At 47.3% G+C, this 12877-nt stretch overlaps 1 protein-coding gene across 9 annotated transcripts in view; it reads left to right on the plus strand.

The window, feature by feature from the left end:
- The first annotated feature begins 1709 nt into the window (after nucleotides 1–1709).
- SMARCA2 (SWI/SNF related BAF chromatin remodeling complex subunit ATPase 2) overlaps nucleotides 1710–12877 on the plus strand; it is a 177285-nt gene continuing 166117 nt past the window's right edge. For 2 of the 9 annotated variants that reach the window (XM_069576449.1, XM_069576455.1), the window contains exon 1: nucleotides 1710–1855. The gene's annotated coding sequence lies outside the window, so the exon portion shown is untranslated. Of the gene's footprint in view, nucleotides 1856–2337; nucleotides 2635–3351; nucleotides 3646–3753; nucleotides 4233–12877 lie in introns of those variants that run through there. The other 7 variants (XM_069576451.1, XM_069576457.1, XM_069576450.1 and 4 more) reach the window with 4 other exon arrangements.

Here is a 12877-nt window from a genome sequence, read left to right on the forward strand (position 1 = left end):
CTTGAGTTTCACTTTGGGATAGATAGAAAATTATGAAGCTCAGGTTAACAAGCAAGTAGCAAAGCCTTAGAAAACTACAAGGTAGGTGATCCTTGACACTCCCAGCCACCTGAAAACGGTGCCCTTGAGGATTCTTCCTCCACCAGCAATGGGCCAACAACATAAACAATTCTTGCCATTTAATGACCCTGTGCAGCATGCTGCAGCAGTGTTTGTTCCACAGCTTCATGCCTTCAACTTATCCACTGCACAATTTTAAGCGCCCTAGAACTGTATTTCAGACCCAGTTGCCCAAATAGAGCCAATTTCGCAACAGTAAAATGGTGTTAAAATAGGATTTTACTCTAGGGGGGAGAAATCTTGAACCAAATAGTCACAGTGCACTTTGCATGAGTAATTTAAACTGTTACATTACAAAATAAGGGCTATGTCATACTTTTAATAACACTACCATATAGGAACAGTTTTAATGTTGTCAAGCACCTACATTCATCTAAGTCTAAAATAATAGGCCCCTGATTTAAAATCTCCTAACATTCTTTCACACTTCATAAAATAAAATAAAATTCTCTAAGCAAACGCTGACCTATTCATCCAGCCAAAGTACTGTATTTCAAGGAAAATAGGAAGGAGAGGTCTCAAACCCACCAAGCGCCAGCAGTTTGCTGTCTGCAACCGTAACTGGTCTTAAATGTGGGCTGGGGGTGAAGAGACGTCGGACGGGAGAGAATAAGAGATTTATTACCTATCTTAAATCAAAAGCAGATTCCATGCTTTAACTACCCCCTATCGCCCGCCCGCCCCCAAGAGGTTGTTTTCCTTTGTTTTTTGGTATATATCTCACGGGAAGATGATAGGTGAGGGAAGGTCAAAGTGCTGTGTCTGGTCCACAGAGTCAACACAGGGGTTAGGGCGGGTTTGTTTATTTATAAAGCGTTCAGCCTCTCAGCTGTTTTTCCCTCATTGGCATTTGGAAGCTTGCAGTCCTTTAGAAAAGAGACAGATTTGGCAGGAATGTTCTTTGTGCCCTCCTTCCTTTTTACGGGGGAGAAAAGGAACAGATTTATAATTACAGCCTTGGGTGGGGGGCGGGGTGGGGGAGAAAAAGTTTCCGGCAGCAGGTCGATGCCTGTTTTTTTTTTTTTTTTTCATGGTCAACACTGTGCTACAAACAGCTTGGGTGCCACTTGGAGCCTTCCCCCCTTCCCCTCCCTTTACCTCCGCAGGCTCGCTCTGGCAGGCAGAGGCACAGTTAAATTCCAGCACCTTCTTCCCATACCCCTAAACTACTACACGCTATTACTACGGCTGCCCTCCCTTTCACTTAGCCTCCTCCGCTTCCCAGCCTCCCACGAGGAGGCCGGCAGGGGCCCCGGAAGACTGCCGGGGAAGGATAACGGGCGTCCAACTCCCTCCATCAGGGCTTGGGGCTTTCCGCGTCCTGCGCAGTTTTTCTGCTCCAGGCACAAACACGGCCAGGGAGCCGGCGCCTTGCAGACACACACAGATCCACGCATACTGTAGAGCTGTCTCGATCCACATTCTTGCATACCGCCCCCTACTCCCTCCCAGAGCTCCGGGAGTCGCCGAGCGGGGCGAGTGACAGGCGCTTCCCGCCAACCCGCGCCCGGGCGGGCAGGGAGGAGCGGCGCTCTGGACCAACTGCGGCGCGTCTTCCGGCGCCCGCGGAGGCGGTGAGGGTGGGACGCGGGGCGGAGCCGGAGTTTAGGAAGAGGAGGGGATGGCTGTCATCAATGAAGTCATATTCATAATCTAGTCCTCTCTCCCTCTGTTTCTGTACTCTGGGTGACTCAGAGAGGGAAGAGATTCAGCCAGCACACTCCTCGCGAGCAAGGTAAATATAACTTACAACTCCTTTTTCCTCTTTCCCCTCCCTCCGGCCTCCGGGCTGCAGCAGCTGCACAAACCCCTCCGGCACCGCGCCGCCTTCGCCGGGGATTATTCATTATTAACCTAATTATTATTTATTGTGCATGCACGGAGACCAAAACAAACAGGCGGGCCAACCGCCGCAGCAACAACAAAAAAAGCCCGCCTCCTACCCCGCGGGCCTCAGGTGGAATGCTCTTAACGACAGCTCCCGGGCAGCAGTGGAAGAAACGCGAAAGTTTCAACCGAAGCTTGCTGTTCTAATAATAATAGTAATAATTACTACTTCAAGGGTGCAAGGGGAGGAAAATCCCAACAAACCACAGCCTTGACCTTAGGTAGGCAATCAGCGATGCGCTGCCAACGGAAGGTTGCAACACACACACACACTCGGCAAGGTTGCAATCCCCTCATTCCCTTAAAAACTGGGGTTGGGGGGAGGAGGTGGCAGGAGGATCGGGAAGAGTATGGAAACGCTAAGGTTCTACTAGAGCAGTCCTCCCGGGAAGAGTTGGAAGGGGACCGGGAGGAGAGGGCGAGGAGCCCGGGCTGACGGCTGGGCGCCAACGAACGCGGCTGCCACCAGCTTCCCTGGGACTTGTTTAAAGGGCTCCGGCTGCGGAGACAGGAGCTGGTCGCGGTGGGAGAAGCCGGAGCTGGCTCGCCGAGGCAGTGGCAGCCACCGCCGCGGGGCCGCTGCGTGCGGGATCGGAGGTGTCACCTCCACTTTGCGAGCAGGGATGGGTACGCTGACCGGTAGGCAGGCCTTTAGGCAAAGGGGCTGCCGGGGGTCTGCACCCGGGGCACTGCGGACGACCCTGCCCCTGGTACCTGGTGGCCGCGCGGGCTCGGGTGTTGAAGTTCGGGGTGTCCAGCCGCGACCACACTGCTGGGAGGGAGGAAAGGAGGGAGGAGGTCCTGAAGAAGGAGGTCGGAGGTGCTCATTGGGCTGTTATCCTGCCCTCCGCCTTCTCGGGTTTGTTTTCTTTTGGTCTGCATCTTCCCCTAGCTTGGGCTGCCGGAACCTCGGGCGTGGGTCGCCGGCGATCATCCGGATGCTAGGGGAGCACCCGGGCCCAGGAGAGCCACGGTGGCTGCGGGCCGGGGAGGCCATGATCCGGATAATCCTCTCTGCCTGACTGTCACAAACAGGACCCGCGCGCACCCTGTGCAGTGGTGTTCGCTGTAGAAGGGAAGGGCTGGCGCGGGGTAGGGGGTGGGGGGCGGGTGGGGAGGCTGGTGAGGGCAGAAGGCGGGGAGACCGGGAGGGAGCCTGCCCCCAGAGATGACACGCACCGCTTCCTTCTTGTTCCCTGCTTTCGAGTTTGCTTTATTCCCATCCCAACCTGGTTTACTCCCTCCTCTGCTTCCCCCTCCATCTCGCCGTGTTCCCTCCTCCCGGTTGCGTTGCAAAACACGGCCATGCCATCTGCAAAGGTGTCGCGATGCACTTCCCCAAATAACCAGTCCGGCGCGCCAGCCCCTAGTCACCCTCTGTCTGCGGGCGCACACCAAGTGGGGCGCCCTGGGTCCCCTGCACCAGGCCTCGCAGCCTGGGCGCAGTTGCACCGCGCGGGGCGGGGCGCAGCAGTAAGGGCTCCAGGGGGACAACCGCTCCTGGGTCCCGACACTCGGACCGGTTTCCGGCACACGCGGGGAAATTGCCTCCCGCCAGTGTCTGCGCACTCGCCCCCGCCTCCACCGCCTGGATTGCATTATTATTTTTATCCTGGTTGCAGTTTGCAGCCGATCCTGGTGAGCCCGGGGCTGGCCGGACTGCTGGTAGGGGGGGTGGTGGGGGGGCGGGTGGAGGGAAGTTGGACGTGGATCAGGCAGGAAAAAAAAAAGTTTGGCAGGGAGACTAAGGAAGGAGGGAGGGTGGGAGGGGGCGGCGAGCTCCCGCAGCTCGCGTCTCGGCGCCCTCGGGGCCGGCGCGAGTGTGTCTGCGCGTGAGTGTGAGTGTGTGTTGTGCGCTGGGGCCGGTGCGTCGCGAGCAGCGGCGCGGGCAGCTGCTCCTGCTCGTGCCCTGCCCGGGAGCCGCGGGAGGACAAGGCGAGGTTTGGTGGTGGAGGAGTGGTGGGGGTGGCGTGTGCGTGTGGCTGTGAGTGTGCGCGCGCGAGCAGCGGAGAATCAGGAAGTCACAGCAGCGAAGCGCACACAGACATGTTTGATCGCCGTGACATGACGCGCGCGAGGGAGGAAGCGGCAGCGGCTGCGGGGGCCGGGCCGCGGGCTGCAGCGCCGGCCTAGGGCTTGGGCGTGGAGACCCGCTCCCGCCGCCGGCAGGGCCGCCACAGCAGGCTAGGCTAGCCCCGCGCCTCTTTTTGTTCCGTGTCCCCCAGGTAAGGAGCCTGAGCCTCCGCCGCCTGCCGGGTGCGGAGCTTTCCAGTTCTTTCCCTCCCGGCCCCCTCCGGTCTCCGGGTCAGGCTTTCTTGCAAAGTCAGGAGGGCGGGAGAAGCCGGCTCCCGGCCCTCCGATCGATCGCGTGGAAAACTTTCCAGCGGGAGGCACCGCGAGGGGAAGAAGGCCTTGCTGGCTGCTGTCCCTTGTCAGTTCTTTCTCCTCCGGGTCCGGAGAGTGGAGTCGCTCTGCCCCGGGGCTGTTGCACATTCAAACTTCAGGCCTTAAACGTGCCTCCAGCTTTTGCCGGATTTACTCCAGAAATTAAATATTCGAAGTCGTCCGCTTGGTCCTGCCAGGCGTTTGGGTTTTTGAAGAGCAGAAGGCAGGCATGGGAGTCGAGGGGGATGGGGGTGTTGTGCAGAATCCATTCCTTCCTTAATGTCTGCAGCGGGTGTTATGTAATTTTAGTAGCACACGGGTGCAAAGCCCATACTGGGCTTCTCCCCTCCTTTGTTTATATAACTTTTGGGAGAGTTTTGCAAGGTCCCCCTCTCCCCTTCCTTTTCTTCTTTCCGTTCTCAACCTAATGGAGCTTGGTGCATTTGAAAAAGTAAAGCGACCTGGGTCAGTATATTATTGAGAGGTGCTATCCTTAATCTCCTGGTTATTATGCAGACTGTGTTCCTAACTGTGTGTGATGTTAGGGCATAAGGAAGACATCTGTATCATCAGTAGCAGAGTTAAAATTTCAACTTCCATTTCAAAGGACTTTTTAATTTACACCTGGATGTGCTGTGCTTGTTGGAAGAGAATGCTTGTAGGCACAGAAAGATTGTTGTTTTGGTTACTGAATGGAAGAAAATTTCTATCTAAGCGTGTTAAGTAAGACTCAGAAACCTCTGAGAACTGTACTGAAACAAAAGCCATGCCCAGTGTTGGTTGTGTGTATATACTTAACACTTGCACATTCAAATGTTTCAGTATTATCTTATTTGCAGGACCACTGCCCCAGGCTTGTTTGCCTACAATCGCTATGCTAGGCTTCTAGCTTACCTCTAGCTTCCTGGTGAATTGTTAAGAGGTGTGGCAGAGGTTTGAATCCAAGTTGGTGAATTGTTATGCAGATAAAACACCTTTTTCTCTTTTAGGAATCTAATTGTCCTTTTATTCTCCTAGACAATTTTTTTTTTTTTTAAAGCTTCCTAACAACTTGAGTGTTTGCTGGTGGGAAGAGATTTGGAGATACCATTAGGTATCAAAGATATTTATGGATGTGACTTGAAGTAGAAAAGCAAACCTGTACACAGCCACTCCTCTACCTTGTTGGGGGCATTAAAGAGAAAAGTCAGGTGAAGAATATTGTAAAATAAATCAGAGGAGTTTGGGGTATCTGAACCCTTAAAAAATTGGCAGAGGTGAGAGGGTGCCTCCTTCCATGAAGCTTTTTTCTCCTGAGTGACATCAGTTACATCCCAATTCAGGGACTAGCTGCTCTGTGGGGTTTCACAGAAAATATTCACCACCAGAGTGTGTTCAAAGCAGCCTTAGATCTTTTCTTTTGTTCATTTTTTTTAAGTGGTTTTTGAGCATTTCTCGTCAAGTTTCTTAAAAAGTGCTTTGACCAACACCTGGGGCTTGGAATTGACCAAAAAAACCCAAAAATGCCTCTGCTTCTGTTATACTGTTAATGTTTGGATTCTGTTTAAAATATTTCTGGCATTATAACTAGAAAGCAACGCTTTGGCAAAGAGATAATTATTTAAAACTTTTTTCTTTGATGAAGTTTAAGATAACATAAAAGCACATTTCATGCTTTTCTCAGAGATCATTGTGGTACCCTTTATATTCCGGTAATATTTTGACATTTCATTTTAAGGGCTTATTATGTATTGAAACAAGTCCATGAAAGAGAAGACTTTCATATATTATAAAAGTGGTGCCATCCTCCAGTGTTTTCATGTTGAGTTGGTTTTTTTTTTTCCCCCTTTAGAAGTCTTCCTTTGTAAACAAGGCCTTTGTCAAACTCTCCTAGGTCAGCAGCTTTTTGATACTCCCGAGAAATAATAAATCAGTGTTTATGACATCTTGACATGGTGCCATGAGAACTGAATTGTCACAAATATAATGCTAAGGAGTGTTTCCCTACACCAGCGTATTGAGATTGGTCAGACCTGATTTAGTCACCAAAAGTTTTGATTTTCACTGTTTCTGGGCAGGAAGATTTTAGAGAAGTCAGGGACAATTTGTTGCTTAACACGAGTGGCCTTAGAAACTTTATATAAATGAGTCACTTTTCTCTTCTGCAGTATTTCTGGTGAACAGATGAAAAAATTTCCCTAATGTGAAAAGCCATTTTTCGGGAGCTACTTCTGATTTTTTTCCTGTCCATTTTTTTGTATAAAAGAATGATTGCTCCTTTTTCTTAAACATACTCTGTAGGTGGTTTTGAACAATAGTGGATGCTGAATTTTCTGTCATCTTTGGAAGTGTTTGTTTATGGAACTTTAATCTCTAGCCAGTTAATAAAGTCATGGATCATTCTATGAGTAGTTGAAAATAAAATACAGGTGGTGGCAAGTTATTTGGTAGATTATTTAGGAAGGCCTGAGGTGTTTACTTTTTCTACCTAGAAAGTCATGACTATACCAGCGAGTATAGAAGTCTTAGAACTTAGTTCTTCCAGAGCCATTATGAAGCATAGCATATTTATTTGCCTAAAAGATATTTATCACCAAGTTAAGTGGGATCTTGCAACCAGGGTTTGGAAAATTTTACAACTTTATTGCTATTTATTTTTACTTTTCCCCTTCGTATTAATATAGCCCTTTTCTTTGAAAATGTTTAGATATATTAGAAATTTTAAAGATACCGTGAAAGATACTTGAATACTTATAGTTAGCAAAACATATAGCAGAGCTGATGAAATTCAGGAGCTACATAGCTGAATTTTTTGATTGTTGGATAGAAACATTATTTAATTTTAATTATGAGAGAAAAAGTCATTAACTCAATCATTCAGAGTTATGCTTTAGATACAAAATACAGGATTTTTGACTGAAATATGAACATAAGTGGTGGCCTTCTGGACTTCATTGAACATTATTATGTAACTGAAGCCTACTGTGAATTGTGATGTTTTATTAGATATGAGACTTTCAGGACATTCAGTGATCATCAGGAAATATGCCTGTAGAATTTTATACCTTTAAAAATAACACAGTATTCTATGTAGTGTTAGGTGTGTAAGCATCAATCTTCCACTGATACATCGTTTACCTCTGTGCAAGCACTAATATTTTAAAAATGTTTTAGAAACGGACCTAATTTAAATATGGGGTGACCCTTCTGTAGATGAATGAAGTTGCTAGAAGTTGAAATAAAATTTAAGGTTTAAAAACTATTAAATAATAAGTCCCCTCTCCTTTTGTCATTTTGTTTAACCTGAATTCAGAATTGGGGAATTAAAATTACTTAAAAATAGAAAAAAAAAAAAACCCCAAACCTCTGACCAGAAAGCATTGCTGTATGTTATTTTACAGGTGAACACAAGTCCAAGGGAAATTCTATATCAGTTTATGTTAGGATCCTGTTTTCTTCTTTAGGATAACTGTATGTTTCTTTACCTACTTGAGATTGTATTGTCCAGTTTTTATCATCCTACCAGGAGTTAAGTCATTGAACTTGAAACTTTAATGTACATGAGGAAAGCTGGGCAAATAATAACATTGCAAATATTTGCAATTGTTTGGCAGTTTTCTGTTGTGCTGTATTCCTACATGTACTAAAATGCTATTAAGTGGTCTATAATTCCTTAAAAAATTAATGATCTGCAATTGAGAATTTATGTCTTTTAAAGAATGTGCCTGAACACGTATGCATAGTGAATTGTAAACCACACTGATCGCGTGATCCAGGGAGAGATCTGGGTGAGCTCTTTTGAGTCCCCAGGGCAGATATTCTTCGCAATGGGGTAAGATTGTGGCCAGAGGAGGCAAAGGGTGAGGGCCCTGGGAGCTGATCATCTGAGATCGGAAGAAAATCCTGAGATCACAGGCACCAAGCCTAAAAAAAACTGTGAGAAGACCAATGGACCAGTTTTGACCTGCTTGCCCAGAGCAAGAGGTTCCAGTTAGAAGAATTTTCAAAAGATAAAGTTGGAGAAGGTAGAAAGACTTGCTTTCCAGGGGAAAGCATGAATTTTTTATCCGGCATGGGCTGGAGTTCGGAGCAATGGAATTCATGAACAAAAAGTAGAGCTATCTAGCAGATTGTGAATGCAAGTCGAGGTTGGAAATTGAAGCCTTTAGAAGGATCCTCGTGATGATGTACATTCTTCTATGATAGCTCACAAAGTGTTTTCATATGGAATATTTTATTTGCTTCATATCAAAATTGAGGTTGTAGCTGGCTGCTGTTACACCAGTTTTGTAAAAGAGAATTTGAAATTCAGGAGTCAAATAAACCACTCTGTGATTTATTTTTTAATAGCATTAATTATTAACACTGTAAATGACCACTATTCATTTTAACTGCAATGAACTTGAAGGGTTTGTGCTTGAATTTTTGTTGCTGCTGTGAAAGTTGGGCATATCAAAGCTAGTCTATCACATAACCAAGTTTCATTCAGCGCATAATGGTCAAGTTTTACTGCTCAGTCAGCATGCACCATGTCAACCAGAAAAAGGTTTTAAAATATATACTTGTTTAGTGTATAAATAAAATTATCTTAGCTAACAGAGAAGGAAGTGGCTATCATTGATTCTTGTCGGCATCCCAGATGAGGTTGCCATGCAAAGGGGCCTACAGAACCTAGGAAGGATGGGTGGGTGTATACACAAATTAGAGTGTATACACAAATTAGGAGTGTCACACTTTGCTACTAGCTCCTTGGTTTGTCTGTTTGGTTTTTGACCGGTTGCCTGGCAGTTTGGGTTGAGCTAAGTTTGAGAAGTGATAGTTATCTGTCATTACCTGTGATTACCTGTGGACACAAGTTTGGGGGTTAGACAGGTGCTCTCTACCTGAGGGCTTTGTTGTTGAGGGGCTTCTAGTACTTTGAGTTTTCTCATAAACACCCTGCTTAAAATAATGTTTCCTTTGTGGAAACATGGGCTGCCCTCACTGAAGAGATCATCAAATTGCATCCCAGGTAGATGCTTCTGAGAAGGCAGCTCATGGTATGTGCAGGGTTGTAGAGTCAAGAGCCCAGCTCTTGTTGAGGCAGCACCTGGGGCTCATGGGGCTGTAATTAGCCCTTGAAGTTGGTTGTTCTCTCTTGTCCTGCACGGATCTGCCTCGGGGCCCTTGCCAGGTCTGGCTCCGGGCAAGGACTGTCCCAGGGCTTTTTATTCCAAGTAAGGGCGGCAGCTCACATCCTAATTTGTCCCCTTGACTCAACGATGAGGAGTTCTCAGAAGCCCAGAAAACACAGCACATTTTTCACCCAACCACTTTTTAAAACCTCCTCAACTTTGAATGGTAAACTGACTTTGAATGGAGAAAGCTGTTTTCCAAGCTTCTTTAGAGTTTCGGGCCAGCCACGTAGAATACTCACTCTAAGTCCAGTGTGGTTTTTATCTGTGGCACAAATCATATCATGCACTGTTTAAAGTTGCACGTCTCAGGCCAAGAAGCAGGAGGGCTTTGGGGATATTTCACCACCTATCCAGACAGCCTTGGCCTCTAAAAACGAAACTTCAGGTCGGTTTATTTCTTTTATCTTCCTCGCTATTTTTACCGACTCTCCGCTCACCCATCAAGAACAGCAGCGCTTGTGTTCCAGCTCCAGGGAAGTTGTTACTTCTTGTGGGGGGATTATCAATTCATTTGTAGAGAAAGCTACAGAGAAAACAAGAAATCCTTCAGGATCGGGGGAGAAGGTCTGAATCAGCAAACAGACATAAAAAGAACTCTTATCTTAACTCTCTCCTGAGCCTTATATTTTTAAGGTAATGAACTGGGCCTAACTTTTATTTCTAATATTCCACCTTTGGCCCTTGCCCGTATGTCTTTCTGTAAACACAGCAGTGATAAAGGTCTGCTGGAGAGCCCACGTTCCCTCACTCTTCCTTATTGTGTTTGGAGAACAGTTATTTAAGAAGCATTGTCTAGTCAAGATGGTTCTGTTTCCCCAAACTTTTTCTGTGACTAGAAAACTACAGTTTCTTGTAAACACGTTTATTATCTACTTCAAGCCCTCACTGAAGCACCACCTTATCCATGAAGCCTCCCTTAATTCCCTTCTCTTGCCTCTGCCCTCTGAGATGTAAATCCTCTATTCTGCCTGTGACTGCAATAGACACTCCAGCTCAACCCCTTCTGGTCTTGCAGAAGCTTGCTTATTTGTTTGTTTGTTTGTTTTTTTCTCACTGCTATGTATGGATAAGTCTTGTTTCCCCATCAGACTTGCTGAGCTGTGGGGTAAGCCCTCTGGTCATTCTTGTACATCCTTCATGCCTTGTGCCCAGGGAAAGTCAGGACATTTGAGAATAGATCAGTAATACAGATCTTCCGGTTCTTTGATTAAATATCACCATCCTCTTAAGTTCATAACTTTGTCTCTGCCTCATATTTTCTCAAGGGCTTTTCTTCGCTTCTCTGTCCCTTCATACATTAACATATGATCACAGCCACACCCTAATCCCATTGCGACACCTCCCCCTGTTTCCATCTTTGTTTCTGCACCCTGCGCATTTTGCCCAACCTGAGTGACAGCTCTGCACACTGGTGGACGGCCTGGCTTGCCTGATGTTGCCCTAACTTGGTAATGGGCCCGGAGTCAAGAGATAAAGTCACCCACAGATGAGACTTTGGGCAAGCTCTGTGGTCCTTTTGCGCTCTCCTGTTTTAAACGGGGACATAACAAGATGTGTCCTCAAGTCAAGTCACTAAAATGATTCAGCCCGTAGGGGTGTGTTGGTAAGTATTACTGCAGGCATAGAGGTCTTTCAGCTGATTGGAGTAAACCACAAAGGTAGATGTTTTGTCGCTGGTTGTCTTGGTTGGACTGGTGACCCTTAAAATTCCATGAAGTTGAACTTCTTTTAATATGCAGATGGGTGTGCCCAGGGGCTTTCGTGCTTTCTGCAAAGGGGAGAGGAAGGAGGTTCGGGCAGAGGGAAGATGTCTGCGGTGGCTGGAGTTGTGGGAAGCACCAACGACTTTTATTTTTAAAAGCACACACTCCACGGTTGTAAAGGCAGGGTCAGGACGAAAAAAGACAGGGTGTACTGCTGAAAAATTCTTGGCTAAGAACACAGCGGCCTGGCCCTCAGGGAGTGCTGGTGTGAGGTAGAGGGAAGTGTTGGGGGAGGATGGAGGCGGGGGTGGTGTTGGCAGTGCCAGTGTATGGCCCTGTCTGTGTGTTTCACCTCCTCACACACATGCATTCTCTTCATTATATTGGCCATGTAATTGTGGAACAGGTCGTTCTTTTTGGTGACCATGTAAAACTCACCCCCCCCCCACCAGATAAAAATAGATTTTGAGTGTTAACTTTGTGGAGAGACCAAGAGCTCCCGCCCCATCAAGGTGACCAGAGCTGTAGCCTCTCCCGCATTCATCCTGCCCCCAACCCCACCATCACCACCCCATCTACCTCACTTCATCAGTGCTTGGGAGAAAGAAGAAAAGGCTTTGGATTTCTGGGCAGAGGGGGCAGGAGGATGGATGAGGGAGAAGATGGCTTGATCAGTACTGGACTTTCAACCTTAACCACGGGGACTTAGTCATGACCTGCACCTCTGCTCAAGACTCGCCCCTCTTTGTAATCTCCACCCCCAAGTTGTTTTACACTGTGAGAAAGTCTGATTAGGTCTTGGAGCTGTACAATGAAGTTGCCATCAGAAACGACGAGGAAGGAAAAGGAGGCCAGGACGGTGCACTCATCTCTGAAAGGTGCTCCTCTTTGGGTGCATCTTTGGGGGATGGTGGGACAGCACGAATCCCAGGTCCTGCTGGGAGGGTTACTGATGAGTGCCCCCACACGGAAGACTGGAGGAATCAGGAGATGCTGCAAGTCATGGATTGGCAGATGCACGGAGCCTTAAGATGCTCCGATTCCAAGCTCCAAGGAAACTGAGAAGCCCCAGAAGAAAGGCGCTTTGCCTGGGACCCTGAGGGTTGGTGGTGGCCCTGAGATTGGCGGACAGGAACCCAGGGTCTCTGGGCTCCCAGTCAGAAGCCAGAGAGTCACGTTCAATTTGCACAGGAGTCCAGATCCCTTAGCTGGGCAGCATGAAGCACGCTTGCTCATTCGTTAGACTGTGCTGTTCTTCTGAGCTGACTTCTTGTGTATGTGCTCATCTATGCTATTTCAAGGGCATGCTTCTAAAGATTCTCGTCTTAAGAAAAGTTTCCCATGTGGCACGTTAGCATTCCTCTATATACCCATACTTCCCTACTTCCTATCTCCTATGTTTTCCCCTAAGAAGTTTTTAGTAGTTTCCTATGACAAAAAACGAGCGTTTTTATGGGACTGTATACCATTCATTACAACCTGCTATGAGATTCCCAGGTGAAAATCATTATATATGGAGAAAATCATTAGATATTAAAATATAAAACATGAAAAGTAGGACGACCAGGCTGACTGAGCATTTGTGTCTTCATTGTTCAAACTTGTGGTGTCTTACCATCATAGCCA

The sequence above is a fragment of the Ovis canadensis genome, chromosome 2, assembly GCF_042477335.2.
Source record: "Ovis canadensis isolate MfBH-ARS-UI-01 breed Bighorn chromosome 2, ARS-UI_OviCan_v2, whole genome shotgun sequence".
In the NCBI taxonomy this organism is placed as follows: Eukaryota; Metazoa; Chordata; class Mammalia; order Artiodactyla; family Bovidae; genus Ovis; species Ovis canadensis.